Source organism: Gopherus evgoodei, chromosome 23 (assembly GCF_007399415.2).
Source record: "Gopherus evgoodei ecotype Sinaloan lineage chromosome 23, rGopEvg1_v1.p, whole genome shotgun sequence".
NCBI classification, from domain to species: domain Eukaryota; kingdom Metazoa; phylum Chordata; order Testudines; family Testudinidae; genus Gopherus; species Gopherus evgoodei.
The window spans coordinates 11,793,009-11,809,840 of NC_044344.1; the positions used below are offsets into that span (position 1 = coordinate 11,793,009).

The following is a 16,832-nucleotide window of genomic DNA, read 5'->3' on the forward strand; positions in this document are numbered from 1 at the left end:
CTCCCCTTCCCCTGGGGGTTTGTTCTACCACTGGCTAATCCCCTTCACTGCTAAAACATTGCACCCAATTTCAGTTTGTCTGGCTTTGGTTTCCAGCCATTCGTTCTACTCTGCTCTTCTCTGCTTGATGAAAGAGCCCTTTAGGACCCAGGGTTTTCTTCCCAGGAAGGTATTTATACGTAGTGAAAGCCTGAGCTCTGTATGGTTCTCCCTTGTGAGGACGTTCTCCAGTCACTGGGGTGGCTCTTTCTGCCCCCTCGCCGATTTATCACATTCCGTGGGGCTACTTTATGCTACTGATATGCATAAGGTTACTCACCAAAGTGTTTGCAGGAGTGGGGCTTTTGTTCTTTCAGAAGAGACACTTCTGTCATTTAATAGCTGAAGGATTTTCAAACACAGGAATTATGATGTGAAAGACATAATGGCTTGAAGAAAGCCAAACATCTTCTGCTGTTTTTATACCAGTCTAAAGCAACTTTCAAGTGTTGGTTTTTATGTGGTTTTATCCATAATCATGGCAGAGAGATAAAGTTCTGTAATTTATTTCCACTAATGAAGCCAGTCAGCAGTTGATGCTTTTATGAGGGTGACTATGATGTCTGCGCAATGTACTGATGTTTCTAGAGTGGTAAATTGGATTTCTATAGAATACTCAGCACTCCTGTTGATCAAGGAGTGATGTTTCCAGGACAGCTAATGTGGTTTGGATTGATTAGATTAATAGCAATTAAGTGAGGTGACATTTGTGATGCAGACTGTTTTGGGGGAGGGCGGTTCTAACATCCCTAACCTGAGCGGTTGTGCTGCTTGTATTCGCAGTCAGAGGCCAGGTGTCAAAGACAAGGAATGAAGAGAGGGTCTGTTGTCACTCCTAGCTGGGATAATACAAAACTGCCACATCATTTGCTGGGGCTGCCCTGGGCACCAAACCCCAGGCAAGGGGATACTGAAGCTGGAGACAGGGTGGTGGAGGCTGATCTGTCTGAGGTGCCTTTCCAGGGGTAGACAGGGCAGGGAAGGGAGCTCAAGGTGGCAGCCGAGGTGGCACCATCTCATCAGATCCCGCAGCAATGGCCCTTGGGCAGGAACCCAACCACACACACAAACACCCCAGAGATTTCTGAAGGGGCCTCCTAGCTGGCAGTGCAGAGGTTTTCCTGGCTTGGAGGATAGGGGACATTTGGACACAAGGAAAAGACCATGTGGGGTGGGGATGCCAGTGAACTCCCTCCCCACCCCATGCCCACTGCTCACCACCTAGGCGAGCTGCTGTCCTGACCCAAAGCCACAGGAGGTCGCCCCGGGGCACTGCACCGCCCAAGGGCTCTCTTTCTCTGAGCCATTGAAATGGCGCCCCTGGCCGCCTGGGAAAGGAAACAGCTGGACTGTGTCATCAACTCTAATGATAAATCAGGCTCTGGGGCGGCTTGGCAAAGGCTGGTGTGTTCCCAGTATGGAGGGGGAAGGAATTTCAGTGATTCGGGTTTTGCTCACGCCTAGGAGCCCCAGTCAGGCTAGACACTGTACATCATATACTAGGTGTATTATGGTAACACCTAGGCACCCCAGCTAGGGACCAGCCCCCCACTGTGCTAGGGGCTGTATGCTGTCTGCTAGTTGTACTATGGTATTGCCTCAGAACACTAGTCATGGATCAGGCCTGCATGATGCGAGGGGCTGTGCAAACATGGAACAGAAACACCATCCCTAATCAATACCATACCCCCCTGAATGTGCAGCGGAGCTGTAATTCCATTTCTGAATCCCCGCAGGAAGGCACAGCGGCACACCTCCACAACCGCCAACTTCTGCACTTCCAGCCCTCGAGTGCTGCGTAGCCTCCATGTGTGTGTTCTCAGGGCTCATCTCGGTGTCCACAGGAACCAGTGGGCAGGGTCTGCTCTTTAAACAGCAGCTGCTTTCTACCCCAGAGGTGGCTGCCTTTCAGCCTCACACCTACACCTCCCTGATCTTCCCCTAGGTGTGAGGTGGATTAATTGCTATTTGTAAAACACCGTAAGGACCCTCTGATAGACAGTGCTCTGGATGGGTGAGGGGTGATTATTGTTTCTATCAGGTGTGACAAGATGGCTGATGTAGTATGGTGGGTCCTGCGCTTTTCTTGATGGGGGGCTAAGATGCCACCCCTTGCCCCTGCTCTTGGGGCACCAAGGGCCCTACTAGTGGCCCAGGAAGGTGGTAAAGGGGGGGACGCAGGGAGGGGGTCTGGATTTGCTCCTCACGCTGAGTCCCAACCGCTCTCAACCTCTGTGGGTCCTTACTTTCTTCCCCCTTGGGTGGGGAACCTTCAGTCCTTAGATGCTGGGGGCAGGAGTCTCCCTCCCCTGCTGGGGCAGGGTCTCCCTTACTCTGGTTTTCTGATCTTCCAAGTCTCACAGCACAACTCTAAGCTCCAGTCCTCTCTCCTTCCTCCCTTTCCCCTGACTGCTTGAAGCAGGGGGGTTTATTAGGTTGCTAACAGGACCTTAATTGACTACAAATGCTCCAATTAAACCTGTAGCAACCCTCCCTAGTTTTCAGGGAACCACACCTTAATTAGCCTAGGGCTTATATACTTCCCGTTTACCACTCTCCCACTGCTCCTTGGCCCTCCTGTATCACACAGGTAACAAATGAAGTGACCCAGAGATCCCAAAAGACAGACCTTCCTCCAGCCTCTTGATCCTCCCTTCTCGCTAAAACCCAACCCCTGTGTTGCCCTGGGCCTGGGAAAGTGCCCAAAATGACCCTGCTGCTGCCAGGCCAATGCTGGGTACCTGGCAGTGTCAGAATCATTCTGTGTGTTGCTTTGCAGGCCTGCAGTGGGTTTAATGGATGGAATGTTTCTCCTGTTTACAGATGGGGTTTGCAAAGCTGCCCTGAGGAACGCGATTACCCCAGGAGTGGAGAGAGGAAAGCAATCCCTGCTCCACTCACTGTGAACATCACGGATGACATCGGCCCCAGTCAGGGACGGGCCTGGCCCGGGGTGTAACGTCTTGGTGTTGCCAGGCATCCCGGTAAGCAAAGGGCCGCGCAGTGCTCAGTGACATCATGGGTGGCGGGTGTCATAGGCCAAGGGAGGCTAAGCCTCCCCTAACCCATGTCATGGCCTGGCCCAAGGCCTCGCCCTGGCTCCCCTTTTCCCCCGAAGCTGGTGGAGGCTCAGCTCAGGCCAGCAGCCTGGAGCTGGAGCATGGAAATCTGCCTGGGGGCTGGGGCCGCAGCCTGGGAGCCGGGGCCGCAGCCTGGCACTCTGGTTGGAAGGTAGCCGGGGGCTGGAGTGGTTTGGCTGGAGCTCCTCTCAGCCGTGGTCGGGTGCAGGGAGGGCTCGGGGCTCGGGGCTCTGAGCTCTGGCGGACAAGGGAGGGCAGAAGGGGCAGAACAGGGGTGGGGCCTTGGGTGGAAGGGGCAGGGCTGGGGAGAGTCTTGTCTTTCCGAAGGGGGGAGGGGGGGTTCATATGTCAGCCATGGGTGATGTGATCTTAGATCCAGTCACGCACTGTGCATCATGCAAAAGGAGTGCACCAGTTGTGTGGGCAAGGCACCTTCACACTTAACCAGAGGCACCAGGCCCAGCTGCTTCCATTGGGTATCTGCTACTCGGGCTTCGCTCGCGAGCCCAATGTCATTCCCCAAAGGGTGCCGAGTGCAGAGTCGTTCCTGTGCACACAAATGCCTGCACACTCCCTTTCACTCATGCACACACTCATTGCACTCTGCACACTTGCTCAGAGGCACGTACTCATGCACACGCTTGCTCGGGCTTGCATGTGCTCACACACAGCTGTGTGATTGGGACAGCTCGCCAGAGGCTTCTTTTTGAGAATGTGTCACCCTAGGGGTCAGCTGGCAGCCACGGTGGTGTGGCAGTAGCAGAACCGTGGGAACGGGAAGGAATTGCTGTCCAGGTCATATGGCCACAGGCTGCTCCTGCTAAAGCAGCATGTCTTTCAGCTGGTTCTCTCTGGGCGCATTTCTACAGCAGCTGATCGTGGTGGTGTCTCACTGCCCCCTTGAGCTGAAGAGTTGTTTTATATTCCTATTTGTATTCAGCCTGGCACAAGCCAAACAACTTCAGTCCTGAGAATTACAGACAAAATCCTGCCTGGCAGAGAACTGCAGCTAAGAGTGCTGGATGTCTGTGCACATCCACAAACTCCACACTCCTAACGCAGAGAGAGGCCAGCCAAGGTGTTACTCACATTCCAGTCCAGCACGGCCAGGACATCGCTCTGAGAAACGCAACAGGTCCCTGGATCTCATGGAATGCGTGAAGGGCTCCCTCCCCTCGCTGTCCATCAGAACAAAGGTTCTGCTTGTGAAACGGGGCCACACAGAGCCAGCCAAACCTCCTCCACCCCTTCCCATAATCCTTCCCACTGACACCAGTGTCACTAAGGTGGGAATGCAAGGGCACAGAACGTCTTGGGGAGGGCCCGAGATTTTCCACTGTGATCAAACCATTAAATGTGGCAGGGTGAGGCAGCCGTTCCGCTCTACATGGGGCATGCTGCAGAAGTGGGGGTGGGCAGTGAACAGAAACAGAGAAACCTCCCTGGGAGGGCACAAGCCTCCTATGATTTGGACCAACAGTAACTACAGCACAGGCCCAGAGTTCCCACCCCCACGCCCGGCCCTGCGCCAGACCACAGCACAGAGGGGCAGCGGCTAGGCAGGCTGCTGGCTCAGACACTGTTGTTCAGCTGATGAATGTGGAGACCAAAGGGGAACAGACTAGGCAGGAGAATGAATCCAGGCAGGGCGTCTCTGTGACCCTTACAGCCCTGGGCAGCCAGAGATGCAGTCTCACACAAAGCACCTGAAATCGAGACCTGAGCAACAGCAAAGTGGACAAGCCTCCGCCCCATCTCCTGAACCCTCCTGCAACACCCCCCCCTCTGAGGGCTTCCTGGGGGCCAGCTCCCCAGCGCTGCCCCAGGCTGGCATCGTCCCAGCTCCCCATTCCTGTGCACCCCACCGGCGGTGGGTGCAGCCAGGGAAAGTGCTGTGCAGAGCCACCCATGGGGAGAGCGAGGGGGAGCAGCACCCACCTGTGTGACTGGTGCTCAGGTCCAAGTGTTCACTTGTCACAGGTATCCCCTGCCCCCTGCTGGCTGCACTCAGCAAGACTTTTGTGCAGGAATCCAGAGGCCATCTAACAACAGTACAACGGTTGGCTGCCTGGCAAAGCCAGGTCAGGTCTCTCTCCCAGAGGGCTGTTAAAAGTGATGTCAAGCGGCGGCACCGTTGTTACACACAGCACACGTTCACGAGAGCTGGGACTAGAGTCACACTCCAGCAGTAAGAACAGGGGCTTTACTACTGGAGCTAACGGGGATTTCACTCGGCTGGCAGTGGGTTTGTCCTCATTGTGGGCCAGCTACTAGACAGCACCTCACTCCTGCAACTCCCCAAAGCCAGTGCCCCTCATTATTCATTGCTTGTGGTGCCCTGGAGAGGGGCTTGGTCAGGGGACCATCTCCTTCACTGTGCTTTCAGCAGGTGTCTGAAGGTGAACAGAGGGTGCATAAGCTAGCGTGCCTGAGAGGTGCGGTTAAGTACATGAGTGCAGTGTGGATGGGGCTAAGGGGCAGGTACCAGGTCTCGGGTTTCAATAGTCTCCCACCATGTGCTGAACCTTTTTCTGCCTGACTCTGATTCAAACTCTTATGGTCCCTGTCCCCGTGTTGTCACTGGTAGTTACGAGCTGTGCTGATCACATCAGAACAGCCTTCACTGCCCTCTTTTCCGATCAGTCCTGGTGAACGTGGATCCTGCTCTGAGAGCAGCCGGCTGGCTGACCACACCCAGGTGCTGATCAGTGGGGGTGGGTGGAATGATCCCTCCTCCACGGCCTCGCCTTGCCTGACTGAACATTCGCCTGTGTGAACTGTCACAGAGTTTGGAGGTGGGAGGCATTGACCAGACTCCGGCCTAGTGCTGGGAACATATCGAGCACCTGCAGCTCTAACAGTCACTCCAGGAGGGCAGGTCTTACAGGCTTCTTTTACAACAAGCTGGAGTCGCCGGTGTCAAGGGCTCCCAGTACAGAGCCTGGAATGGCTCACGACCCCTACTTGTTGTCTGACAGGATGCCAATAAGGCCCAGGTGAGGAGGCAGCAGGGACCACGGATACCCCGGAAGTCCCAGGAGGTGAGAAGCGTGTGATTCAGTACCTCTGCCAGGAGGAGCCAGTTGAAGAACCACCCCCCCACCCCCGACAAAACCGACAAGGACCCCAAGCCATGGCAGGAACCAGAACCCAAGGCCGGCAAGTTACAATGGACCCCTATCCTGTCCACCAATATCCCTCTTGCTCTGGTGCTACATTCCTGATTTGAAGCCTAGACTACTCTCTGCTCCACCCCGAACATGACGCAGCTATAAATCAATAAGTGTATTGATTTCCAATCAGCCACTATTATGCATTTGGCAGAAGCTGTGCAACAGATTATTAACAAACCATCGTTATGCCCCTGTGTCTGTGCATTTCGACCAGCACACAGCCAGCCATTGGTCCTGGTGCCACATGCAGGTGAGTTTAGAAAGGTCCCAGCTGAAGATGGTGCTAACGTTGGGTACTCTGTTCAATATCTTCATCAATGACTTAGATGTTGGTATAGAAAGTACGCTTATTAAGTTTGCAGATGATACCAAACTGGGAGGGATTACAACTGCTTTGGAGGACAGAGTCATAATTCAAAATAATCTGGACAAATTGGAGAAATGGTCTGAGGTAAACAGGATGAAGTTTAATAAAGACAAATGCAAAGTGCTCCACTTAGGAAGGAACAATCAGTTTCACACATACAGAATGGGAAGAGACTGTCTAGGAAGGAGTATGGCACAAAGGGATCTAGGGGTTATAGTGGACCAAGCTAAATATGAGTCAACAGTGCAACGCTGTTGCAAAAAAACCAAACGTCATACTGGGATGCATTAACAGGTGTGTAGTGAGCAAGACACGAGAAGTCATTCTTCCGCTCTACTCTGCGCTGGTTAGGCCTCAACTGGAGTATTGTGTCCAGTTCTGGGCACCGCATTTCAAGAAAGATGTGGAGAAATTGGAGAGGGTCCAGAGAAGAGCAACAAGAATGATTAAAGGTCTTGAGAACATGACCTATGAAGGAAGGCTGAAGGAATTGGGTTTGTTTAGTTTGGAAAAGAGAAGACTGAGAGGGGACATGATAACAGTTTTCAGGTATCTAAAAGTGTGTCATCAGGAGGAGGGAGAAAACTTGTTCACCTTAGCCTCTAATGACAGAACAAGAAGCAATGGGCTTAAACTGCAGCAAGGGAGATTGAGGTTGGACATTATGAAAAAGTTCCTAACTGTCAGGGTAGTTAAACACTGGAATAAATTGCCTAGGGAGGTTGTGGAATCTCCATCTCTGGAGATATTTAAGAGTAGGTTAGATAAATGTCTATCAGGGATGGTCTAGACAGTATTTGGTCCTGCCATGAGGGCAGGGGACTGGACTCGATGACCTCTCGAGGTCCCTTCCAGTCCTAGAGTCTATGAATTTATGAATGACAGAGGCAGGGTGGAGCTGGGTACGGTGCATGATACCCGTGTCCAGCATGGCGGACCTTGCCACTCGGCATAGGCATGGCAAACAGGTGGGAGCATGACACGGTCAAGCCGATGAGTCTGCACCCCACTGTAGCCATAATCTCAGTTTGAAGGGAACATCAATGCATTTCTCTGCCCCCAGTATAACTTTCAGCCCCCACTCACAGAGGCGGGACAGTCTGCCGCTGCTCAGCACCCCACCCCACCTCCCAGCCAGCGATCAGCTGTTGGACTGGCCTGCAGGCCAAGGAAAAGGCAACTGCAGTTTCAGCCTATTGCCACTAGGGTCCACTCTGTCCCCCTGCTGGTTAAGTGTGGTGCTGCACTCTGCAGCCTTCGCTACCTCATACCTGATCCCCCACGCCAGGCTCAGAGTACAGAGCAGGGGGCCAGCATGGCAGTCATGGGGCTGGGTAGGCTCCAGAGGAGAGATTGACCCCCTGGCTTCTTGCCCAGCAGCAGCTCCAGCTCTTCCTCCCTCCCCTCCCCAGCTCAAGGGGGTTGGGAGCTTAGAGGAGACACAGCCATAGGGTGGAGAACACTGGCTTGAAGGAGCACTATGGGAAGGGGAAGTGGGGACGACAGCCCCATGGGCTCTTGGTGCTAGGAAGGTACCGGTCCACCCCCAGTGGTGCTAGCAAAGTTACTCCAGTGCCATCAAGAGTAACGTATACCTGACTGAATGTAGGACCTGGCCCATTGAAGGCATTTTCTCCTGTTAAAGCAGTGATGGTGACTGAGTAAAAGTTCTTCTGGTATTAAAATCTATAGCAGCCAGCATGGGACTTGAAGGGAAGAGCACAGGCTGCAGGAGGGAAGAGTTTGGAGGAAGCACCAGAAAGTCAGTCTGCGTGTGCATGGCAGGAATGTCAGCCGCAGTTGCAGCATCTCTGTAAATAGTTCTATTAATAAAGAGCCAGTTTAGATTTAGGAACATGGAGTCCTCTCCTATTACCCAGCATGCATTGTGCCAGCCAAGGTGGCAGCCATCACCCATGCACCCGGTGATCCCAGCCACTCAATGCTCAGCTACGGTGTGCAAGATTCAGCAGAAAAAATCATCTGCCACCGATTTGCAGCTCACCAAGCTTACACGGAGGGGACTGAGTGACTTTTCCCCAGACAGCACAACCCAGCCCCACAGCAATAAGCTTGGGTGGTTGGATGGGATTTGACAGGCTCCAGACACAGCCTCAAAGCTCCCATCCGGCCAAGGATGACTGAACGGGGAAACACCAAACTCAATCTCTTTACAGCCCAAAGAAGAAGGTCAAACATGGTCCATCTTCTGAGTGTAAGTTTAACTTCTCCTGACAGGGCAGCTTCCCCTGCACAGGTGAATAATTGAGAACCAGGTTTTCAGGCTGGTGGTAACTCCAAATCTAGTGGCGCATTACGTAAGCCCTGGTCTACACTGCGGCGGGTGTGGGGGGGAATCGATCTAAGTTATACAACTTCAGCTACATAAATAACATAGTTGAAGTTGACGTACTTGGATCGACTTACCGTGGGGTCTTCACCACGGTGAGCTGACTACTGCTGCTCCCCCGTCAACTCCGCCTGTGCCTCTCGTGGCGCTGAGAGAGCTCGGGGGTCGATTTATCGTGTCTAGACTAGACGCGATAAATCAGTCCCTGCTGGATCGATCGCTGTCCACCAATTCGGCAGGTAGTGAAGACATACCCTAAGTTGCCAGGTGGAACAGCATCAGTAGCTCGAGCTGCCTTGGAAATGGAGTAGCGGTGGTGGCTGTGCAACTGGAGAGGGATTGTGCTCACAGCCACCAGCCGCCTGAGACGTTGGCTTTGCACCGAGCTGGGGCATGAGATAAATCTCAATAGCACATGGGCCACGTCTGCATTACAGACATACATCAGTGTAACTATGTCGCTGTGAAAAATCCACCTCCTAGAGCTACGCAGTTACACCGACCTGTGTAGCCCCCGCTGTGTTGGCGGGAGAGCTTCTCCCATCAACACAGCTACCGTCTCTCAAGGGAGGTGAAATAACCATGCCAACGGGAGAAGCACTGAAGACAAGCCCATGGACTCTCCTTCCAAACAGACTAAGAAACCATGAGAGTGTGTCTCTGCACCGGTACTTTCTTTGTGTCTAGTGCCTGGTGATGTCCTCTGGGCTCCGATGCCATCCACCTGGGGCCTGTCACTGTGCCCCCTGGGACAATGGGCTCATGAGATTTCACAACAAAAGCGAGGCTGAGGCTGCTCAGGACCCGGAGGAGAGCCCATTGAGGGGAGTTAGGGGGCTGCAAACAGTGGGGTTGGGGAGTCATTGCTGAACCAGCAGTCCCACATGGTGGTAGGGAAAACTGGTCCTGGGGCATCAACGCTGCCAAATTGGCAATGTCCAGGGCTGTCCAGTGGGGGTGGAGCAGGGAGCTGCTGCCTGAAGAGTTGGGGTGGAGTCAGGGTGTGAGTGCTGGAGTTTTGGGGGAGCCAGGCTCAACTGACCCCTGAATTGGAAGTGGAAAGTTGGGACTCTGTTTGAGGGGAGATTTCTAGCCAGTGAAAGGTGAGACAGGCATTAAAACTGGGAGATCAGATATTGGGCTGAGCTGGCTGCAGGGGGACGACAGCAGTGGCGGTTTCCTGAGGAGGCGGGGGGGGAGTGGGAAGGTCTGAGCCTGGGGTGCTCATTGGGAGGGGTGGGACTTCCACCATATACATGGAAACCTCCCCATCCATCCCCTGGGCCTTGCCTTTATGCAGCCTCTTGAGGTAGCTTGGGGTGGATTGGAGGGGGTGACCGCTGATCCGCACCTGGGGGATGGGATGTTTGTGCAGAATGGGTGGGTAGGAAAGGGGGGTGCATAATGAGTGGAGAGATGTGTGTGGAATGGCTGGGTGGAAAATGCGTGGCTGTGTGGGGCAGGTATGGGGAGCATGCAGCATGGGCAGGGTGCCCTGGGTTGGCTGCAATGAACGCAAGGAGGGGGCGCAAGCAGGACAGTCGAGCAATGTGGGCATTAATGTCTGTATATTTATGAAAATACAGATCCTTAGCTTTCCATTTGCCCGTACCCACCAGGCGAGAGAATTGTGAAGCAATGCTGACGGCTAAGGCTTGATTCCCTTCTCCCATCACCCGGGAGCGATTCAGGAACTGCTCTCAGCAGGTTTTCAGAACCCTGCCTGGCACTGATGGAATAATTGTGGCTATTTTGTTAATGCAATAAAATAGGTCAATTTAATCCCTAATTAAAAGATAGCAGTGTGCTGTTTTACTGACCTGCCTTCCTGTCCCTGCACAACCCAATCATCTCTCCACGGCGTGGGCAAAGAGCCCCTGATTATTTTAAATGCCTGCCACACGCTGGGCTTGAGCCGGCTGTTCTCAGTGGGAGGCTGAACTGGGGAAGTGACGGGTGGCTCAGACCTGCCAACACTAAATGGACTCTGTGCCTTTGTTTATAGAGCCAAGTGCGCTATTGCACCTCGGTGGCGGCAGCAGCTGCTGGGCTGGAGTCACGGCAGGGGCAGCAGAGCCGCAGTGCATTGGTGCTGCTCGGAAGCATGACAAGGGATGGATTTCATTTGTGAAGCAAAAGCCGAACTGCTGCAGTCCACATGGGCAATGACTCAACACCCCCCATCACCTGGCCTCCACTCCCGCCTTTGGCAACTCCCTACTGATCACCCCAAACCTCCCTAGACACAAGTACAAAGTATTAGTTGGCAGCCGTCTGGCAGACTCAGGCAGGGTGGCTGGTCCAGGGATTGTGGGGTTGGGATCTGTAGATTCTAAGGCCGGCAGGGACCAATGTGCTCATTAGTCTCACCTCCTGTGTGATGCAGTGTTGTTCAGAGAGCTTCCCTGAGCTAATTCCCGGTTGAACTGGAACAGAACTTTTAGGAAAAACCTCCAGTCTTGGTCTTAAACTTGTTTTTATTCTTCAGAGTGCCTGGGGCCTGCATGCATCTCACTCATTAGTGTCCGTGTATTCTGAACAACGTTTTAGTCTTTGGGTCTTTTTTCCTAGCTTTAGTCCTAGCAGAACATTTCCAAAAGCACAGCAGCTCCTCCGACATCTCTGGTGCGTCTGGCTTTGATTATCAGCCATTGGCTCATGGTCACAGTCGTGGGGTTGGTTGGTTTGAAAACAGAAAGTCCAAAAGGGAAGTGTGACGGGGTGTACTGGGCCCTTTGAGACCCCTGCTGGAGGTCTTGTGGTCTTACCACATCCCACCCCAGAAAAGGAGCAGTGACGGTGGGTCCTCCAGGCCTGCCTAGAGAGGCTGCAGGGAAGCAGCCAATCAGAGTGCAGCAGGCTCAGTTAAAAGGAGCTGCAGGGGGCAAGCAGGTCAGTTCGTGGCTGGGACCAGGAGGGAAAGGAGGTCCTGGAAGATGGAGAAGCTCTCCAGGCAAAGAGGCCTGGGGAAGACCCTGGGCATACAGGGAACAAGACAAGTAGAACCCAAGGAGTGTAACCTAAGGTAACAGGTGAAGGTGATGGGACCAAATGGGAAGCAGCACAGGGAATAGCAGCAGCAACCCAGGAAAGAAAAGCAGCATGTGGCTGCTGTCTACAGGGTTCCTGGGTTGTGACCTGGCGTAATGAGTAGGCCTAAGTCCTCCCCACTGGAGAAGTGGTCTAAGCCCCAAGGAGGGGCTAAGACTCGGTATTAAAAGCCCAAGAAAGGGGCTTGGAGTTTAAACAGGCCCAGGGATGGGGCTGAACACCATGCTGAGGGCCAACCATTCGTTGGACTTCATTAACCCGGAAAGGGGCTGAACTTGAATGCATGACCTGGCTGGGGAACTGGGGCAATAAGAACCGAGAAAGGCAAAGAGTCTCTGGGGGAAAAGCCATGGGGGCACTGCTCTATACCAGGGCAGGCACAGACTTAAAGCTAGCTCAGATGGGGCTGAGACTTGAGCCCAGAGACAGGGCTCCCAACATTAGCAAGGGCACAGAGACAGGCTCAGTTGGACTTGGCTGGAGGGCTGAGCCACTGAAACCCACCTGACAAGGGTAACAGCCAACAGGGGGCAGTGAGAGCAGAGAAAGGAAAGAGTGCAGGATTGCACCCAGCCAACAGGTGGCGCTCACGAGAGGTGAGCGTGCAACAGGCCCTGTCTACACTAGGAGTACATTAGTGGTGTAGCTATGCTGTTGTTCCACACCAGCAAAGCGCTCCTAGCATGGACACAGTTTATACGGCCAAAGCTGCTTGTTTACGCCATTCCACTCCCATCCCCAAATGGAACAAGCTCTAATGGTCAGAGCCCGTGGTAGTGCCAGTCGAACTGCCTCTCCACTAGGGGCTTTCATCTCACAGCCCTGTGGGGCACACATCCCACCTCTTCACACCCGGGGCTGACAAGGCTATATAGCGTGGGCCTGGCCAAAGAGGAGACCCAGAGGTGAGCTGCTAGGCCATTTCAGCCAGGAAAGCAATACAGCTTCTTGCCCAAGTTGGGAGGTGCCAACTCAGCATTCAGACATCGGGGGTCTGATCTAAATATGAAGACAGCAGAAGCACTTTGTGCAAAGGGGTAAGTTACTGAGGAGGGTGAGTGGAGAAGATCCAGTGGAGCTGAAGAAACCTCTAGGGCCAAATCTATGCTACAGACTTTGTTGTTACATCGCTACGGGCAGTATGTCTCTCAGGCTCACATGTACTTGGCTGCTTGCGTAGGCCCTGCATGTACTTACCAGGAGTGCATGTGTCAATGCAAAGTGCAGTACGCTGTGGGTAAGTATCTCAGTGTGCCACACACCACCCTCTGGCACAATGCCGTTTGGGGAAACGTCACAATGTATCATGGCGCAGAAAGGAGCCATGCCAGGTGGACTGGGAGCAAGGGCACAAGTTCTCTTCATGCAACTTTATCCATCCCATAACGCCACCTCTATCCTATATCTTTCACACCTCTTTTTGAAAATCCCACAAACCCACACAGGGCCATTCACCGTCTGTGACAAGCTCTGCTCTAATCTCATAAATGTTGCAAACACAGCATGCAAGGATTTAGTTGGGGTTGGACTAGATGGCCTCCTGAGGTCTCTTCCAACCCTAATCTTCCATGATCCTGTTGCAGATCACAGGATCCACTGCTACAATGGGGGACAGGATGAATTCTCAGAGGACAGTTTGCCAAGGAACAGAGCCAAAAACAAGTCAAGGTTGTTGGTGGCGTTCACAGAGCAGCTGAGGACAATAGAGCACCACGTCTGGGCCTGAGAAATGAGCACTGACTGGTGGGATCGCAGTGTAATGCAGGTTTGGGACAATGAACAGTGACTGTAGAACTTTCGGATGTGCAAGGCCATATTCCTGGATCTGTGGGCTGAGCTCACCCCAGCCCCCAGTGCAGGGACACCAGAATGAGAGCCGCACTGGCAGGGGAGAAGCAAGCAGCAATCACGTGGTGGAAGCTTGCAACACCAGATTGTTCCTGGTCAAAGGGAAATCATTTTGGAGCTGGAAAAACTACAGGATGTGGTTAAGTCTGCAGGGCCATTAATCATCTGTGACACAGGACTGTGACTCTGGCAATTTGCAGGGCATCATGGATGGATTTGCAACAATGGGTTGCCGAACTGTGGTGGAGCAATAGCACACGCATCCTTATTTTGGCACAAGCCCACCCTCCTAGTGAAAAGCTTTTCCTAATATCCAACCTAAACCTTTCCCACTGCAACTTGAGACCATTACTCCTTGTTCTGTCGTGTGGTACCACAGAACAGTCTAGATCCATCCTCTTTGGAACCCCCCTTCAGGTAGTTGAAAGCTGCTATCAAATCTCCCCCATTCTTCTCTTCTGCAGACTCAACATTCCCAGTTCCCTCAGCTTCTCCTGATAAGTCATGTGCCTCAGCCCCCTGATCATTTTCGTTGCCCTCTGCTGGATTCTCTCCAATTTGTTTACATCCCTTCTGTAGTGGGGGCAAAACTAGATGCAATCCTCCAGATTTGGCCTCACCAGTGCCGAATAGAGGGGAATAATCACTTCCCCCAATCTGCTGCAATGCTCCTACTAATACAGCCCAATATGCTGTTAGCCTTCTTGGCAACAAGGGCACACTGCTGACTCAGATCTAGCCTCTCATCCACTGTAATCCCCTGGTTCTTTTCTGCAAAGCTTCTGTTTAGCCAGTTGGTCCCCAGCCTGTAGCAGTGCATGGGATTCTTCTGTCCTAAATGTAGAACTCTGCACTTGTCCTTGTTGAACCTCATCAGATTTCTTTTGGCCCAAATCCTCCAATTTGTCTAGGTCACTCTGGACCCTATCCCTACCTTCCAGTGTGTCTACCACTCCTCCCATTTTAGTGTAATCTGCGAACTTGCTGAGGGTGCAATCCATCCCGTTATCCATATCATTAATGATCCAATGACCTCTACTTGCCTTTGAACATTTAGCATCATTCACATACATTTCTCAGCCATCTTGAAAGAGAGCCAAGTGGTGCCTTCCTATGCAACCTTTCCAAGGCAGGGGCTTCCACCAGAGTGTGGAAAGGACAATGCACCCACGCTCTGAGCATGCTGGATCTCTGCTTACTGCTCAAGCCCACACACACATGCCTTGCTGATCGAGCGATCACAGTGGTTCACAGAGCTGGTCGTTCATAAGACAGTGGCTCAGAAAATTGAGGTTGTTCTGCAATTAAAGGAGCAGAAACCTCTCTTCCACCCTATTGCAGTCTGGGGTCGTTGATATTCCTCCAAGGCAGAGTCAGTCTGTCTTCCCTTTATTAAGTGCCTCCCCTGGCCTGCTCCCCTGTCCATTAGCATCCCCCCTGAGAGGTTCTCTAAGTTGAAGCCTCTGTCTCTGATGGCTCATTTATCCCCATGTCTATGGCTGCAAGCCAGGGAATTTGTGGAGCTCACTGTTCATCTCGCTCCTGACAAGCCAAAGGGGAGAATGGTGGTGGTGGTTGAGACAGTAATGAGCATGCCTGGGCCAAAAGGGGTGCGCATGGTGTGATGTTCAAAGATCCCACGCTGGCTTTGCATGGATTTGGGTTGTAGAGCCGTTTCCTGCCCAACGAGGGCTGCTGCCTGGTACTCTGCTCAGCTCCGACATGCCCCATGAGATGACCGATGGAGTCGGAGCAGCACAGGCATTTTAAAGCCAGCCAGATGGCTGCCAGGGAGGGCATGGGAGTCACTCGGGAGGCAGCAACAGAAGGAGAAAAGCACCTCTGTGTCTAGGGTCAAGGCAGAAACTTACAGCTCCTCTTTGCCCCCTTAGCAACTAGCATTCAAGGCAGGTCTCTTCCAGCTACAGGGCCTTGCACGGAGCTCCTGAGCAACCTCAGCCCCTACCAGCCTCTCCAGCTTGGACACAGAAGGCATCAGAGCCCAGCACTAGGGGAGTGGACAGCACCAAAACCACAGCAACAGTGAGAGATTGTAAACTCTTGGGACTGTCTGTTTGTTCCATATATGTACAGCACCTAACACAATGGGGCCCTGGTCCATGACTGGAGGTCCTAGTACTACGGCTGTACAAATAATAATAATAATAATAATTAATAGTGTAATTAGAATGCATCAAATTAACTAAAAGTCATTTCACCCACCATGTCTCTCTAATATCCTGGGACCACAATGGCTACAGCACAGCAAACATAAGTCATTACAGTGGCCCACTGCAGCACCCACGAGTCTGGAAATGCTAACGGCAAAGTTACCTGCATAGCCTTAACTCTGCCCCCAGCCCACATGTATTATTATGATGCAGTAGTTTTTGCATGATCACATGCTGATATTTGCACAGGACCGCTGCCTCCTTCAGGGTGAAATTCTCTGCTGTGCAGGGGGGGCACAAAGCCCACCCAAAGCATAAATCTCACTTATACCTTGCGAGTCTGGTTTAGAGGGCACTTCTAGTGAAGCGTTGTGCCTAGCGCTCATGCTGGACCTCTGCCAGGGGTGGGTTTCACCCTCAATGGGGAGACTGGGTGGCTCACAGCTGTTTGGTATTGACTGTTATCCTCTCTGAGCCATGAGCAGACTCATTCTCTTCATTTCATTGGCTTCTACGGGCTTCGGATCAGGCTTCATAAATTGGGCGTGAGTCGTTTGACCTCTGCCTCAATGGCGACACAGTCCACCGAGGCATCAAATGTGCTCTCAGCGATACTGGTGTAAATAATAATCATGTTGCAGTGGTCCTTCGTGACCAAAGATGGCACTGATGAGGGTTCTACAGCTTGTGAGTACGGCTGTGACTAAAAGGGGCGATGCACGAGTGACAGTCGTTTCCGTGTGACATGCAGCA

General features: G+C 52.7%; 1 long non-coding RNA gene across 1 annotated transcript; it reads right to left on the reverse strand.

The window, feature by feature from the left end:
- Window positions 1-232: 232 nt before the first annotated feature.
- Window positions 233-9,149, reverse strand: LOC115639180. Its single transcript, XR_003997623.1, has 3 exons — window positions 8,994-9,149; window positions 5,178-5,183; window positions 233-243 (listed from the first exon to the last, which is right to left on the reverse strand). It is a non-coding gene; the product is annotated as an uncharacterized LOC115639180 (long non-coding RNA).
- Window positions 9,150-16,832: the final 7,683 nt, after the last annotated feature.